Here is an 18615-nt window from a genome sequence, read left to right as displayed (position 1 = left end):
TTGCTGGGAACACCCTCTTTCTGTATTGAAAATATTTACAATTTCAAATAATCTTTGAAGTGCAGATTATTGAAAATAGTTTCGACTGATTGTGAAATACGTAAGCGAATTGCTTTAATGCAATCTCTTTGATTCCAAGCTATGCTCTGTTAAATCTATTTGCCCTGGCAGTTCTTGGTTTCTTTCAAAGTAAGTTTTTGTTATGAAGTACAGCATATTTAAGCTACCTTTCCTGTTCTGCTTGTTTAAATTGTGTTTTCAGGGCCATATTTTCCCTCCTGCCTGGGAAAAACATGTACTTCGTTGCATAAGTAGTAGATTCTTGCTGTAATGCTAACAAAATCATATCGACTATGAATGCCTATATTTATTGCAATAAAATTCTTGGAAAATGTTTCTCTATGTGTATCTAGATCAGTTTGCCTGCTGGCTAAAAATATTCCTCATCTTTTAGATTTTGGTAGATTTTTTCCCTTGAAGAGCTCGAGGATTAGAGACCAAATCAGTAAATTTAGGGTAATAGTTAACTCAAAACGTTGTTTCAAAAGAGTAAGGAGGGCAGAAATGAGAGGAGTAAACAAAAGAGAGTAATAGAATTAGGAAGAAGTAGCCATAAATCGGGTTAAAGAGCACTGCAGTATGTAATGGACATTCAGAGACCTAGAGACAAGAATACCAGTTGAGGCTACGTAGGGACTTCCTTTCAGGAGGTGCAGACTGGCTTAGCTGGTTAAAGCACCTGTGTAGTAGTGAGAGGCGAAGAGGCTCCAATACAAATTGATGCTTTGATATTAATTCTCTGACCCACAGTTCCTGTGCAGGAGACTTCTCCCTCTCTGTCGTCACAGTCATTGCCCAATCTTTCTTCTTTGCTCCACCAGCACTCCCTTTGGGAATGGAGGACTCTGAATACTGCTTTTTCAACTTTCTGCTTCAGAGGGGTGAAGGCAGGTGAATGCTGAAGCAAGAGTCAGGTCCAGGAGGATATTTTGGCCTCTGCTCCAAGGACGCTCACTAATGACCCTGATAAAATACCACTTACAGGATATATGCAGTGCACGTGGGTCAATGTCTTATTACATGATGGGGGGAAACGAGCTTTATCCAAGACAAGGTCTTAGGACTTTATATTAAATCAGATTCAATTTTGTAATCTAAATTTGTGGTTGACTAGTATATTTCAATAAGATATTCTATAGTGGTGTATTGAAAACCATTGAACTGCTCGATCAACGACTCGTGTTCAACATGGGCTCCTGCACAAGAATACTGAACTCAAGGCAGCTACTAGACAATACGATGGCTATAAATTTGTTTCCAATTTTATCTCCATTTTGATCTCGATCCTCTGACTCCTGTAATAAACGAGTCCATGGTACATCAAAATCAACTTGTACCCGAGAAATATGCAGCCTCACATTGATATGTGAATATTCATTCATTGGGGTAGACATGGCAAGTATTTATTACTGGGAAGGAAGAGGTGCATATAAAATTAAGTCAATACGCATGAATAAATGCTAATTTTTATGTGACATTAATATTTAAGAAGCCGTGTGTATGTCTGAAAGTGTATCTTCCTTTGTATAAGCATCTATGCTTATCCTATGCAAAGCATTTGTGCTGAGGATGTAAGAGGCTTTTATTACTAATGTTTTGTTTTTCAAGAAAATGTTCTTTTTAAACAATTAAAAAAAATTCTCACCCAAGGATATGTTTTTGTTGATTTTAGAGAAAGAGGAGGGGGGGGGGGGGAAGAGAAGCATTGATGTGAGAAACATCTATTTGGTTGCCTTCTGTATATACCCCAACCAGGATTGAATTCGTAACCTTTGTTATGGGACTTGAACCCAACCTCTTGGTGTATGGGATGACAGAGCTCAAGAAAATCTTAATAATTATTTTCAAGTCCATTGAGCTTTAGAAAGAATTTACATATTTATATATATTCCTTAGAATCAAAGTCATTTTCCCTGGCTTTTTCAGTTGATTGATAAAGCCCTAAATCTCAAGATGTGATGAAAGCACTCTATCCCGATGCTCCTACTGCCCCTTTCCCTGTCTGTACTAATGAGAACCTAGAAGAAAAGAAATCAGCCTGAGACTGGGATATTATTATTATTAGGCCCTTAATATAAAATCATGATACTTTAAGAGGCTCTAAATGGAGAGCTGCACTAAAAGGGAAGTAGAACAGGGTCCACATGGCCGTCTTTAGTGCCTGGGATATGAAGGTGCCATTGATGGAAAATTTGACTCAAGCAAACATTCAAGCTACTGACTTTAATTTTCTGTTAACTTTAATTTCCTGTGATTTATGGCTCCCTATTCTTTGAATTTTCCTTCCTCCTTCTTTTCAGTATCTAGTGAACACTTGCTATGTGCCAGATACCGTGCTAGGTGGTGGAGTATAAGTCACGACCCGTGACCTCAGGAATATACATTCTTTAGGAGGAACAGGCAAGCAAATTGGTGCAGGCCCTGTGCTGTGCTAAGTGACAGATTGGAGAGGCTGTGGGTACTCTTGGGGCACAGAAGAGTGGCAGGCAATTCCACCTGGGGGAATATTGTTGAAGTTCTTTAGAAGAGATGATGGTTCAGTTGAGTTTTGAAAAATGAGAAAGAAGCCCAGCTGGTGTGGCTCAGAGGCGGAGCATCAACCTAAGATCCAGAAGACTGTGGTTCAAAGTCAGGGCACATTCCTGGGTTGTGGGCTCGATCCCCACTCAGTAGGGGGGGCGTGCAGGAGGCAGCCGATCAATGACTCTCTCTCATCCCTGATGTTTCTCTCTCTCCCTCTCCCTTCCTCTCGCTGAAATAAATAAAAATATATTTTAAAAAATAAAATAATTTTTAAAAAAGAAAAATGATAAAGAAGCTAGAGTAGGGGATCTTAACCTGGTATCCACTGATCCTAAAGAGTCCATGGATAGTTTTCAGTGGGTCTGTGAACTTGGATAGGTAAAAAAAGAATCACACCTTTATTTTCACTAATACACATAAACATTTTAGCATTTCCTCCCATTTTAACTATAGGAAACAAATCACAGTAATATTAACAGTACCCGTGACAATGTCGCCAATAGAAGTCACAGCAGCAGTATTTTCATAACACATCCGTATCACATATTGTTGTAGGTAATCTCAAAATATCCCTTCTGCCCATCACTACCTTAAAATTACAGTAGCTCCACCACCGAACCTTATCAGAATGTTATTAAAAAGTATATATGATCACATCAGAAACTGGTTTTAGCGTTTAGTTGATTTTGATGTTTTAATAACTGAATTTCAATATAAACTGGTTTCCTTTATGACTGTATATTTTATTCTGTACATTTAAAAGTATTATTCTGAGATGTCCATAGGTTTCAGGTCTATGGAAGACTGGCAATGGGGTCCATAGCACAGAAAAGGTTAAGACCCTCTGAAATAGTGAGAAGATTGGGGGAAGGGTTATGTTTATTTCAGAAGAGAAAAAATTTATGCTTAACTTTAAGCACTTCATTTGATACTTTTAATTAGACATGTTTCTTTTTAAAATAATCCTTGCTGGAGGATATTTTTTTCACTGCTTTTGAGAGAGACATCGATTAGTTGCCTCCTGCACATGCCCCGACCTGGGCTGGGGATCGAGCGTGTAAACTGAGGTACGTGCCCTTGACTGGAATCGAACCTGGGACACTTAACTCTGAAGGCCAATGCTTTAACCACTGAGTGAAACCAGCTAGGGCTAGACATAATGTTTTTTAAAGCAAATGTTGGTAGGTATGAAGACTAAATATATACACAATGATTTTGTGAAATATAGTAACATATACTCACTATATTTCCACAGGGACATGTTCCTGGTGGGCAAATCTATTTATTAGGTATATTAATAACTCACAAAGTTTCAGAGCCTAACAAAACGATCTGTCATGACATTGGACTCTGCAGTCAGTTGTGGTGTGTTAAAGGCCAAAGAAAGATGCCTAAAATACCTATATGCTACCTTTTCTTGCATGATTAGAATGGTAATGATCATTTAAGATCAACCAACATTTGCCTTACTGGCATTTCAATGGTTGTGGTAAGTGCCGGACATGGAGAATATGCTGAAATTTTACCAGACATGAATCAGGGTAACTGGTAGCTTTGGAAAGAGTACTTGATCAGGCATCCATAGCCTCAGGTCATAGGCCCAAGTCTGTCACCTTGTACATGTTTATTATTGGTAAAATGGAGATAATGACTCTTGCTCTAACTTGTAAATTTGCACTAAGGATTAAATGACTATGTCATGATGCTCAGATGAAACTTAATACATCTATTATTAATATGAAAACAGTGAAATATCAATATCATTGCATTTTTATGTTATGGCTATAAAAATAACAGTGAAATATCCCTATTTTTGCATTATAAAATACAGGGGTGGGCAAAAGTAGGTTTATAGTTTGCATCATGACTTTTTTTTAGTTAATAAAGCTACTGTAATAATCATAACCTGCATGTCTTTATCCATACAAACAACTATAAACCTACTTTTGCCCACCCCTGCACATTGAATGTAAAGCCTTTTAAACAAATAGGATTGAAAAATGTATCTATATGTATAAAATATAAAAAACAAATGTAGCATGTGACTATATCCAAAACACAGGAGTTAAATTCCTACAACACTGAAGACATTGAAGCTTGTTACCCTGAGTGACTAGATGATTCTATAATAAAACCACTTCCCTATGGCTGGCAACAAGCTTTCAAATATGACCTGTAGGAACAGTAGCATGAGACGGCAATGAATTTATGTATGCATTATTTAGATTTAGTGGCACTAAGATCACAAGAAAACACATTTAATTAATGGAGTGCATTAAGTTCTGAAATTTAGATCACTTTCTCCAAATAAGCTGTTCTTCAGAGGAATCATGCAAGGAAATATTGATAAATATTGCAAACAATGGGAGAAAGACACCAATCAGGATTTTTCTGCCTTAAAAAAAATCTATTTTTAAAATTAATTATGCTTTTCATTATAACCTAGCAGAGAAGGAATTAAGTACCAGCCTGGGTCTTCCATTCTCTAGGTCAATGTTGAAAGTTTATTTCTACAGTAAAATACACCCTTCACATTCTGAGTGTCACCATATAAATCAAACAAAGAGAGCTGCATTCCAATTCTCTCCATTACCACAGAAGCATACAGTTACTAACCAGAACAGTCTTCCATTTTTAGCTTGAAGTGTTTTCAACCTCAAGTATGCTTAGAAATATTCTTAAGTCAAGGCTATTGTGATTATACCTGTTAAGGCTTTCATTCTATATAAATCATCGGAGCCAAATGAAGTCCAAAATACTGACCCTTAACTGCCAATTGGAGTAGTCTCTAACCCTCAATCATTTGCTAACAGAGAGAAATGAGCTAGATTTGAGTTCTAAAACTACCACTTCTGAATAAAAAGAAGAAAAAAAAAGCAAAGCTTAATATGCATCTGGGAAGACAGTTAATGCAAATGGTAGAGAAATGATGTGGGGACACTACTCTAACCTAATTATGCTAATTGTTTCTCAAGTACAGATACCGGCACAGAGTTACACAGACATACATTTATTAACTCACACAAATGCACCAGTGAATGAACAGTCTAAAACCAGGGGAAGCAAAACCCAGTGACTTTTCCCCCCATCCTAGACAGTACATATACACCCAATAACATACATGCTTGACAAGCATACGATCCGGAAGTCCTTAAACAATTTTGTAGTCATCAGTTATAAATTAATGAAGCCTGCCTGAGGGCAGCATGCAAAGATGCACTGTCCAAGATGTAAGCACTGAAGCAAGGCGAAAAGTCAGAAGTTCTAAAACTGAAAGCTTGTATCCTGGATACCAGAGCAGACGATGGATTTAGGGTGAATAGATTTGTATCCTGGACACCAAAGCCGATGATAGTTTTAGCGAGCACAGCAAATGATTTCAAAGACCATTCTTCCTACAACTCAAATTTCTGAAAATGAAAGCCGAATGGTTTCCATCCTTTATAAGCTTGTCCTTACAGTGGACAAAGCTTTGGCCGATGGTCTTGGTCTTGCTGGCTGGCTTCAAGGGCTCTGCCAGCAAATAGGTCCTCAGCATCCTTTCTTTTTCCATTCTCTTGGATAAGGGATGCTCTGTTCACTTCACTTGAGCTTATATTTATGAGGTACTGAGAAACAGGAGTGTGGGGCCCCTCAAATTGTTCTCCTGGATTTAACACTGCAAGTGAGCCTGCAGTGTCTCGGCATTTGTTAAAACATTTGTCCTATAAAGGCTGTATGTTATTGGATCCAAACTGATGCCCCAATAAAAGCAAGAACAAAGCAACAACCCCTGCCCAAAACAGCCCATTCCTTTCCGAGTCCAGGCTCCTGAAAGCACATGAAACTGTGCAGCCTTCACTGGGGGGAGCAGCACTCCCTCCTCAGCTGGAGACTGCATTCAGAAAGAATGGATTTTTCCCGGCTTCTGATAGTCTGAGACATTGTGTCTGTCACTCAGAGAGTGAGCAAAATAGGGTTCAAAGGAGAGAACAGAGAGATGTGTAAACAGATGCAAGAGAGGGAGAAGAGCGCACAGAGTAGAGAGATGGAAGAGACCGGTACCAAACCTCACCCTGGGATGGGCCACTCTCCCTGTGCCTGTGAGAGGCACCTAGGCAATTTTAATTATAAATATTTATATCCGCAGAAGCAAATTCAGAAGGATTTATATCCCAGGGGAGCACAGATCAATAGATCTGAGCAAACCTCATCTCCAGGCTGACCACTTAACACTGTTATCACCGATTAGGGCTGCATGGCCCTCTGGGAGGGTGTCGGTTCTCCTCTTGTCCTCTGTAGGTCCACCCCATTCTTGGCCCCAAGAGGAAATCAATAACAGGATGCAGGGATCGATACCCAGGACATCTGCTTGGCTGCAATGGCTCACCTTAGGAGAGGAGTTTGGTCAGCTCTCCTCTATCCCGCCAACTCCCATTCCTCCCTTGCGACCCCTCCATACTCCCAGATACGCTGGGGGCATCCCAGTTCTGACCCTTAACTCATTAACTGAAGTCAGCAGAAATGCTGCCGACTCTCCTGGGTAAGAAAAGAAAGACCTGGTTATCATTTGCCTCACTTTCCAAAAGTGAGGTAACTTACCAGACCTCAAGGATTGGGTCATTTCCTGCCTCATGGCCCCTGGCACGCTTCCTGCTGCTGACGGTCTGGCCACCGAGTACTGTCGGAGCCGCTGGAGGTGGCTGGGTTTCTCGTTCCAGGTCTGCCTGCGTCTCCCTATGCTTGGTCTGCAGTTGATAGATCCTCTGCTCCTGAAGCATCCAGCTATTGACCCGCCCAGGGAAAGAAAGAAAAAAAAAAAAAATGGAAAAAAATCAATTAATACTAAACAGCTTAACAAAACCCTGCATAGCACAGGCCTGACACTTACAGGGTAGGAGTTGGGGTGGTCTCAGGGGCAACAGTAGTTGTGGGGACAGCCTCAGCCAGCAGGAAAAGCTGATGTTCCAGGGACAGGAAGCCAATATGGTAGGCGTGATCACCCCCCCATGCACACAGACACACACACACACGCGCGCGCGCAGCATGGTCTGACATGCTCCCTAGCCTGGGAGCAAAGAGGACAGTGCAGGTACATGTTCATTGTGAGCTGGAGGAGGGCAACACATTCACCAAAACGGAAGGGCTGCAACCAAACTCATGAAAGGGGTGGGTATTTTTTCTGTTTTCTGAATTCCTTTTACTTTCTTTCTTCTATTTCTTTTTCTTTCTTTCTTTCTTTTTTTTTTTTGGTAGAGAGGGAGGAGTGGAAAGGGAGGAGATATTGTTTTGTTCTGAAAAGGTAACACCATTTATGTGTTGCAGGAGTCACCCCAGGCATTTCTTCTTCGTGCGTCTCCCTATCACATCACCACATGCAGACACACATGAAGCTTTAAGAGGGGGTGGGCAAGAAAATGGGGGAGCACCATACCTCAGCTGCCTGGCCCTCTCTCTTCTGCAGGAGCTGGCTATGGAGACTCAGGATTTTTTGCATCTCGCTGTTCCAGCTGTAAAGAGTTTACATAGGGAAGGAGCAAGGAAGGATCATGAATGTCAACCAATGAGCAATTAGCATGACAAGACTAAAGTATTGATCCACTAAAGCTCACTGCACTGCTGTAGCCCCAGAGGTAGAGCGGCTCCCCTGTCACTAACTCCGATAGTGCATTTCAGAAGCCTATAACGTAGGGCTGGCTACTTTTGTAGCCCCGACCTCTTCTCGGGGCAGAGGAGGGAGGTGCTCTCATGCTGCTCATCTGCAGCTCTCAGGGTGGGCCCCATCCCTAAGCAGAAAGCTGCAGAGAAGAGCACGAAGAATGGGAAGATTTTGGCTGTCCTACTTCATTCATTTTTAAAAATACAGCTCCCTCCCGATGGCACTAGGCAGTTCTATGTATTGATTGGGAAAGGGCTAGGGCGAAATCCTGGCCTGACAGCTGGGGCTGGAATTAGTATGGTTTACCATTCCGTATGGGCAGGGGCAAAATGCCTTCTGCCGTACCAACTTCTGACTGGCCAAATACATATTTCTGGGCACATTTTACTGATTTGCAACATTAAGGGGCAAAATGGGAAGGGAAAGGTGCTGTTTCACGAAAGAGGCACCCTTGCTTCCTAGTGTAAGGTGATGATACATCAAAAGAGAAAACAATGGAGCCCGCGCCTCACCCGACAGGGTGTTCAGACGACACTAGCCAGGTGAGGCGATACTCCCACAAGCTTCTCCATTCTCCACTGATTTCTTCCCTTGCTATGCTCAGCCATACGCAGACTAACCTTTCTTCTGCTTACTTCCTGATCCATTCCATGCCTCACAAATTTACTTCGTATGCTGCTTTTCCAATTTCTTCCCATACCCTTCCTTAAATATCCACTCTCAGTGCACCCCCTCCATGAAACTTCCAAGCAGTGGTGATCATTTATTCTTGTGTGAGCATTTTACTTATGTGCCCCAACTGCTCTCTCATGATGAGCAAAACAGATATGGTCTCTCTTCTCAAAGAGTTTACAGACTAACTGAATCAAGGAGCTACCCACTGACAACAAAACCATCCATCCACCGTCCATCTGTCCATGCATCCATTTGTTTAATTCAATCTGTGCTTACTGAGAACTTCCTATTGTCAGGAACTGTTCATTTATTTACTTATTTATTATCATTATTTTAATCCTCACTCAAGAATATTTTTTTCCATTGCTTTTCAGAGAGAGAGAGAGAGAGAGGGAGGGAGGGAGACATGGATTGGTTGCCCCCCATATGCCCTGACCTGGGCTGGGGACAGAGGCTGCAAAAGAGGTGTGTGCCCTTGACTGGAATTGAACCCGCGGCCCTTAAAAGTCCTTGGGCAGACATTCTAACCACTGAGCCAAACCGGCAGGAACTGTTCTTCGGTAAAAATACAGTGGTGTGGCAGGGACTTGGGCGCTCGCCAACAACTGGCTTCTCCTCCTCTTCTTGGGCCCATAGTAATCTCTACTTCCCAGCTCTTTGTAACAGGGCTTGTGACTGAGTTCTGGCCAACGATATGTGGGTAGAAGTGACACACACCTGGCCTGGACCATAAAAACCTCCCACACGACCCTTTGCTCTCTTTCCTTTTCACTTTGACCTTGACGGCGACATGCTGAAGACGCCGGTGCTGCAATCTGGGTGTCTGGGTTCAGGTGGAGAGAGCTGCCCGACTGCATGAGACTGAGGCATGAGCAGTAAAGTTTCATGGTGTTACATTACTGAGACTTTAGGACTTTTTTGTGTGTGAATGTGAATGTAGCAGTTAGTGTTACTAATAAAAACAGTGCCTAAGAATAGGTGTGGCACCTGCCTTCATAGAGCTTGCAGTCCAGAGGGGGAGAGATATATTTAAAAATACAGAAATAAGTGTAAAAACACAACTGTGTTAACTATAATAAAGGAGAACGTATCTGAGCTAATATACAAATATATGAGGAAACTGACCTAGACAACTGTCATTGTACAATTATGTTGAGATCTGAGTGGTGAGTGAACTGGGGGAACGTGAGGTGTTCCAGAAAGAGGGAACAGAATGTGCACAGTTGCTATGGTAAGAAGGAGTGAGGTACATTCTAGAAACGGAAAGAACCACTGAGTGAGTAGAACCTCAGTGTAAGTGAGAAGGGAGATGGTGCAACATGAGGATGGGGAAGTAGGTAAGGCCTTGTTGGTTATGGATTTTAGTTTCCATCCTGAGACCATTGGGAAGCCACTCAAGTGTTTTAAGTAAAACTAATAAATCATGTTTACATGTTGACAAGTTCTCTCTGGCTACAGTATGAAGAATGAATTGACAGCTCCATTTCCAGCCATATGGTAGAGTAGATAACTCAAAAACCCTTCCACCAAAAATGCTAAGCTATTCTGATACGCATATATGAATATGCATATTCATGCACATTGACACAGACAATAGTGTGGTGAAGGCCTGGGGGTGGGGTGGGGGTGGGGTAGGAGGGGTCAATGGGAAAAAAAGGGGGATATCTGTAATACATTCAAAAATAAAGACAGATTTTTAAAAAGATGATGTCCAAAAAGTGATTCTGAATAAAACAGAATACACATTATTTTAAATAAATGGCTAAGCTTGCAAACAAAGAACTCCTCAAATGCCAGGGCCCACGAAAATTAGGAAGCTGGAACTGATATCCCCACACAAAAATGAGACCCTGAAAAGGATGGTGTAGGGGGAAAAAATCCATCTGCTGTCACAAGGATGCTTGTCTTTTCTTGACCAAGGGATAGGAAAAACGTCTCCTCTGAGAATCTGTGACTCTGCCTTACAGGTTTGGGGATTTATATTTACTACCTACCACGCTCAGAAACCTGTAAGCTGAAAAAGTGAAATCAAACTTGGTCTTGGGCTAGTAATATCCCTGTGGGATATGGCAGAAGCAAACCCAAAGATACTCCAGAGGGCCACAGCTTCAGGCAGCCCCCCAGGATTCCTGGAGCAAAAGCCCTGTGGAAGATGGACTGTGGGTGAGAGTAGTCAGCAAAGAAAACTGCAGGTTTAGACCTCCGAGACCTTCAGGTGATAGAACAATATGGTAGAGGCTGTAACACAAGTATACTTAAAGTGATTAAAGACATAAAAGAAGGCATCAAAATCAGAGGGACAAGAGGAATGCATCAGGACCAAGAATGCATCTCTCTTACCCAAGGTGCAAGACTCACAGTACATATCAGGATTTAGGAAGCAGCCACTGTTATCTCTTTCTTTTCTGTCCTCATGTTAAATATGTTATTTATATAGGACAGCGCTCTCACTTGCTTTGTTAGTGACATCTAAAAAAAAAAAAAAAAAAGGGCATAATGACTGCTCCAAAGCCGGGAAGTATTTTCCATATTTAAAACTGATGGTCAGCTCATAAGACATTCTCTGTTTTGATTGTCGAACTGTCTCATAAAGGAAAATACCATCTCAGTGTGACTTCTTTGCTTCTTTGCACTGTTCAGCTCAGGGCTCTCTTTCCAGCTGGGCACAAATTGAGGACACTGGCCTTTTCAATGGTGGACAAAGAGCCATAATAAGAAGGGGGTGGCAAGCATCAAAGGAAAGCTCAAAATAAGGAAGGCTCATTATTTCATCAGAAACTTTTTTTCTTGCTACTGTTTCAAAAATTATTCCTATGCCTCACAAAAGAACTAGGAATAAGTAATACAGTAACATCAAGAGATTACCCAGTCAGCCTGAGCTGGACGAACCACTGCTGCTTCACAAATCCCAGACATTTCTTTATGGACCCAGGCTTGAGTTACAGTTAACGGTGTTTGGTTGTGGAGAGACTTGGATGGAACTAAGTGATTCCAAGCGGATGGAATCAGGTCAGTTCCACTCACCTCCCTGTCTTGTGAGACACTCATCATCATCACTATCATTACGCTTTATTGAAGTTCAGCTAGTTGCCAGACCATGTGTTATTTCATTTTATCATCAGAAAACCTCTGCGGAGTGGGCATTAATATCCCCATTTCTCAGATGACAGATACAGAAAAATGAAATGATTCAAGTTCTCTCATCTTACATTAGAACCAGGGGCAGGATAAATGCCCTTAGCCTTCCTCAGCAGGTTTAGACAGTGGCAAAACCATTCCTAAGAAGAGCAGGGTCCAATAGAGAATTTCTCTGTGTTCCTCCAAAGGAGGTTGTGTTCTGAGCAGCCAAAATGAGACAACAAAATGAGATATTTGGACAATAATGATTTATAACATTTGATGTACTTGTGGGGCTGCTTTTTTTTTTTCTTTAATCCTCACTGGAGAAGTGAGGATATTTTTTCCATTGACCCCTAGAGAGAGTGGATGGGTGGGGGAAGGGGGAGAGAGGAGAGAGAGAGAGAACCATGGATGTGAGAGAGACACGTTAGCTGGTTGGCTGCATCCCACATGTGCTCTAACGGGAGACAGGGACCGAACCTACAACCCAGGGAAGTGCCCTTGACTGGGAATCGAACCTGTGACTCTCTGGTGCACACACAGGCCGATGCTCTAACCCCTGAGCCATGCTGGCCAGGGTGATTGGGGGGCTGCTTCAATCAGGACTGTTTATAATGAAAAGAGCCAAGTGATCTGAGCCACTTCCTTTCTCCCTTACCCCAACATCCCTCCTCTCCACAAGGCCCACTAGTTGTCCTTTCAGATGTGTGCCAGTCTGTCCACACCAGTTCCCCAAGACCATCCTGGTCTAAGCCATCATCATATTACCCCCCCAGAAACCTCCTAATGAGGCTGCCTGACTCCACTCTTACACTTAGGGAACAGTTCTCCCAATAGCAGCCAGGGAAATCTTTCACAAATTATATCAGATGATGCAACCCCTTCTCTTAAAGCCCTCCAAAGGCTTCCCACTGCACGTTGACAAAGCCCTCACCTATCTGCCGCGGTCTGCCACACCCTACAGGATCTGGCCTTGCACACTTCTTGCTTTGCCTCTCTCTGCCAGCGTCATTGGGTCACCTTTCTGATCCAGAAACATGCCCACTGCAACTGGGGGCAGGGCACTCAGTGCTCTCCTTTGCCTGGACTGCTCTGTCCCCCGATCTCTACATGGCTGCCCCTGCTGTCCTTAAGGTGTTAGTACAAATATCACCTTCTTGTAGACCACCTGCCTCAGAGGCCACTCCCCATCACCCTACCTGTTTTGTTATCTTGGGTTTTATTGTGTGCATGTTTTTTTTTAACTCATCTGAGGATATTTTTTCCATTGCTTTTCAGAGAGAGTGGGAGAGAGAGAGAAAGAGAGACACTGATGTGAGAGAGACACATCGACTGGTTGCCTCCTGCACACACCCCAAACGAGGCTGGGGATCGAGCCTCCAACAGAGGTACATGCCCTTGGCTGGAATCGAATCCGGGGGCCCTTCAGTCTGAGGGCTGATGCTCTAACCACTGAGCAAAACCAGCTAGGGCTGTTATCTTGTTTTTGAACATCAAATCTCAATTACCAAGCACAGTGCCTGGCACATGAATATTCAGTACTTTTTACAAGAATGAAAAGCTGAGTTCCATATCTTCATTTACACCCATTACCTTCTAAGAGAGAGGAAATGAGATACTCTATCACTAAGAAAAGCTATAACTAATAAGTCAGCCTTGGAAAGAAAGTCTTTTGCTAATTTTCTCAAGGTAGGCAATTTATGTAGGGAAATCAGAAGTAATTTTTTTAATTAGTAGTATTGCTATGGGTGAAATTAGGCTGATAAAAATGAAAGTCTAGGCTAGTGACTATTTGTGCTTACTATTTACAAAGTTGCAGTGATAATAATTAAGTGTACATTGATATAGTATTTTCTAGTATAAATAGCACTTTTGCATACATTAACTCATCTTTTTTATAACAACTTTATGAAGGAGACAGGTATTACTCTCTGCATTTTACAGATAAGAATATTGCTAAAGGCATTATAGATACTGCGTATCAGGTCACAACATGGTCTGGTAAACCTGAAAACCCAAAGATCCACCTTAGAGGATATTTTAATTCATAATAACTTGGAAAAGGGACAGATGGGATACACAGAGGAAAAACTTATGTTTAGAGTGTATATTAAGTTCCAGTAGGGCACTGTGTTAGTTTCCCAGGGCTGTTACAACAGGTTGCTACCAACTGGGTAGCTTCTAACAACGGAAATCTGTTTTTCTCACAATTCAGGAGGCTTGAAGGCCACGCTCTCTCTGAAGACTCTAGGGGAGGATCCTTCCTTGCCTCCTCCCTGCTTTTGGTGGCTCCTGGCAATGCTTCCCATTCCTTACTTTGTAGCAACATCATTCCAATATCTGCCTCTGTCTTCACATGACCTTCCTCCCTTTCTTATGAGGATATCAGTCATCGGATTTAGGGCCCAGGCCAATCCAGTATGGCCTCTTCTCAACTAATTACATCTGAAAAAAATCCCATTTCCAAATAAGGTCACATCTTGAGATTCTAGGTGGACATGTGTTTTGGGGGCACACTATTTCAACTCGCTTTAGATAGGCTGTATCAAGCCATAAATGTCCCTGCTTCCTGTTCACCCTCAGTTTCTGTATGTTTTTTTTAATAGTGGGTACCCCTGTATTTGCTCCTTGCATTTTGTTCTCTCCCCTGCCTATGAATCATACCCACTGGCTTTACTCCTGTTTCTTCCCCCACCAGGAATATTTCTTTAACATTCTATGTGGATACATCACACGGACAGGTGCACAGTATGAATCTGTGCCATGGAGAGTACAACTTGTTTTTTATTTGAACCTTTTCTAGGGCATAGTTCCTAACGATGTTCCCAAAGTCAGATAATTAGTAGATCTGGGCTAGAAGGATAATGGCTGTTAGGTCAGCGATTCCAGACTGTAGTAAATGAAGGCTGGAGGAACGGTTCGTCAATGGCTATAACAAATCATGGGCGCCTGTTAATAGTTGTATAACTAGGATGGTTTCAATACAGGATTTGAGGTTTACAGTCTTTATGGTGTTCTTTCTCATACTAAAGGGAAGCATGTAAGAGACAATTACTTATTTTCGAATCTGTTAGTACTGGCCCATTTTTAGCCCATAGGCTCTATTTCAAGTGAATGTTTTCACAGGGTCTACCACCACTGTCTTTATATAGCAGCAGCACATGCTCATAGATATGGTATTTAAAGAGCCTTCCTGTCATGTGTTTCATTTTCCTGCCCTGGCTATAGAGGAAGACTCACACCTACAAAGGACCATTTGTGGTTTCTTTGCCTGTCGCCTGAAACAGTTCATTGTCTCACTGAATATATATGGCTATAACCAGTTCCCACTGATAGCAAGAACCGTTATTGTTGAAGTTTTTCTCTCCCCCCCCCCCCGCCCACCTACTAAAGGAAGCTTCTGGATCCATTTCTTCTTGAAGGGAAAGTTAGAAAGAAAACATTATGAAATTATGCCTTGTACATAGTGGGAATTCAATCAATACTGATTTCATTTAGAAATTCAAAGCAATCTTTTGATTCAAGTTGAACTGAAGGAATAAACATAAATGACATTTTCTCAGTGAGGAAAAAATGGTATTGGGACAACACCCAACAAATGTATCAAAATAAATTCTAGATAAATTAAAAATGTACAAATAAAACCACAAAATTACTCGATTGAATGAGAAATTAAAAAATAATATTTGAGTGAGAGAAGTCCTTTCTAAATATGTCCCAAAACTCAGAAGTCAGAATATAAGAATTCATAGCTTCATCACAATAAAAATAAAACAATTTTTTTTGTCTGGCAAAAATCATAATCAAAGTAAAAAGTGAGATAGACTGGGAGATTTTAAAATTCATATAGCAAACAAATTGCTGATTTTTATAATATATAAAAGGGCCTGTAAATCAATGTATAAAATTCAATGACATAATGGAAAACAGGCAAATAGTTTCTAGGAAAAAAAATAAAATGCCTTTTATACATATAAAAACACAACCTCACTCAAAGTAAGAGAAATGCAAATTAAATCCTCACTGAGATACCATTTGTACTTAATATATTGGCAAAACTCCAAAATTATTGATAATACAATGTACTGGTGAAAATGTGGCAAAACAAGATTTTTTTATGTGTTGACGGTAGGGGTGGAAATTGGCACAATCTCTATGGAATACAATTTTCCAAGATCCACTAAAATGACATGCACATACTCTTTGACCTAGCAAATCTACTTCTATGAGTTTATCCCACAGCTATAACTGCACACATGTGAAATGGCACATCTAAAAGGGTACGCACTGCAGCCTTGTAATAGCAAAAGGTTAGAAACTACCTAAATATGTATCAGTAGGAGGATGGCTAAATAAATAATAGTTTACCCAACAATGGGATATCAGGAAGCTGTAGAAAAGACTGAGGACTCTTCTACATAGAAATTCCTTCTCTGTAACCATTGCAGGAAAATGAAATAGATGGCAGGAGAGGTTCAGAAAGACCATTAATATATTGTAAAAAAAAAAAAAGTGCTGAGCAAGGTGTATATAGTGTGCTATTTGTGCAAAAATGGGGAGGGGAGTGTTTGCCTAGATGTATTTGCTTGTACATGCATAAAATATCTCTAAGAGGAAATACAAAAATTAGATAACATGGACTGCCACTGGGCAAGGGTACTGGGTAGGTCTGAGACACACAGAGAGAATTTTCACTGCGTACCTTTTGTACTTTCCGAATTCTAAGGATGTATTCCCTATTTAATAAGTTAATTAATAAATTAAAAATACATAGACAAATTCATAACCACACACACAGATCAAACTTCCTTTGCTATCAGACCTCAGACCAGGATAAGAAAATATCAGAAAGATAAGTAAATCTCCAGCATGTTAGGTTCTTGGCATCATTTTAGGCTACTGGGCCTTGGGAATTAATGTCACACATTATAATTAGGGTAAGTGGAACTCATCAGCCAAACATGTCCATCTCCTGCACTCCTAGCACTTACCATGCACATTTGCTGAATGAAAAAATGAAAAATAATGAATAAACTACAGCCCAGCTGGCATGGCTCAGTGGTTGAGCACTCACCTATGATCCAGGAGATCGCGGTTTGATTCCCAGTCAGGGCACATGCCCGGGTTGTGGGCTCAACCCCCAGTAGGGGGCGCGCAGGAGGCAGCCGATCAATGGCTCTCATCATTGATGTTTCTATCTCTCTCTCTGTTCTTCTCTCTGAAATCAATAAAAATATATCTATAAACTACAGGTTAACTGCTAATGGCCTTTGTGGATAATCCCAACCATTAATAAAGTAAAAATAAACATAGTTGTTATACCTAGTAAGTCTGGAGGCTTGACCTCCACTACCCAGCTGTGAGCTTGGTCAAGTCACTTACACTGGGAGAGCTGGCTGCCACCTTAGCAAATAGGGAGTGTGGACCAAATCATTTCTTGTGTGCCTTCCAGTTGCATGTCATCTTGAAATACCCTAATTACAGTATTCTTTACCAGCGTGTACGACCAACCTGGAGGAAATGTTTCACTATTATTCAGGGCGCTAACACTTGGATATATAATGCTATTTTGGAACTTGGCAAATAATTAACCTACAACTGTGCTAATACATTTCTCAAACATAAAATTCTGTTTACTTTAACAGATTCATCTTTAGTACCTTTAAGTATTGGAAACATTGGTACTTCAGCCTCTAATAAACTGTTGGGAAAACTGCTGTAGTTACAAAGGCCAATAAATTTTCTGACCCTTTAAAGAGAGCTGATAACAATTTGTGCCAATCTAGATTATATAATCTCTTCCAAATTTTCATTCATCTCTACCATGTATACCAATGGCCACTTCAACCAGCCTACCTCTAACATTTTGCAGAACCTGGGGTGAGAGCTTAAAGGAAGATCTACATACTATACGCCTAAATATTTAAAAGTTACATATCAAATAGTTGCATAAAACATGTTCTAGCTTCCTATTTTGACAAATACATATTTTGATAAAGCACTGGGAGGAGGTTTCTAGTTAGGAGTCCTTGGACTTTAGACCATGGCTGTGAGGGGAGTTAGCTCACAGACCCCAGACTCCAATCCATCTCTTTTCACCCTGGCTTTGCCTCTCACTATGAATAGTTTTATGCACACATATGTGAGCATTATGCTTTCACATCCAACATGCATTCCCCATTCCCACAAACAGTCATCCTTTGTCTACCCCTTGGGTCTGGTGATATAGAACAGAAGGATGGCCCTAGGGAAATCCTGTACAGGTTTTGGAAGCCCATTTGAAATTCTAGAGTGCTGGGGAGTAGGGTGTGGTCCAGAGGGGGGGAGGGCTGGTAAGTGATGAGTGAATACCCTTCCTTAATCCAATGGACTCCTTAAGTAATGGGAAGGGATGAGATGCAGCCACAGTGGGGTCAGAGCAGGGCCCTCTAACATGTTCTAGATCCCTCTTGCTGAACCTCAGCAATGAGTTCTTTAAACTATGTGAGCCTCAGTTTCCTGACCTGTATAATGGGTCAAGAAGATGCTGCTACTGTTGTTACACATAGTTGTTGAAAGGTATAAATAAATTTAACAACGTATGTGAGAGTTCTTTGTAA

At 41.2% G+C, this 18615-nt stretch overlaps 1 protein-coding gene across 1 annotated transcript in view; it reads right to left on the bottom strand.

Annotated features, from left to right (window-relative positions):
* The window catches only part of PMFBP1 (polyamine modulated factor 1 binding protein 1), a 208747-nt gene that overhangs the window by 123950 nt on the left and 66182 nt on the right, over positions 1 to 18615 (bottom strand). The window contains exons 6-7 of the mRNA XM_081118742.1: positions 7997 to 8072; positions 7165 to 7347 (exon numbers count right to left, since the gene is read on the bottom strand). The gene's annotated coding sequence lies outside the window, so the exon portion shown is untranslated. The remainder of the gene's footprint in view (positions 1 to 7164; positions 7348 to 7996; positions 8073 to 18615) is intronic.

Source organism: Miniopterus schreibersii, assembly GCF_964146895.1.
Source record: "Miniopterus schreibersii genome assembly, chromosome: 18".
Lineage (NCBI taxonomy): Eukaryota > Metazoa > Chordata > Mammalia > Chiroptera > Miniopteridae > Miniopterus > Miniopterus schreibersii.
This window is presented reverse-complemented; position numbering and strand designations above follow the sequence as displayed.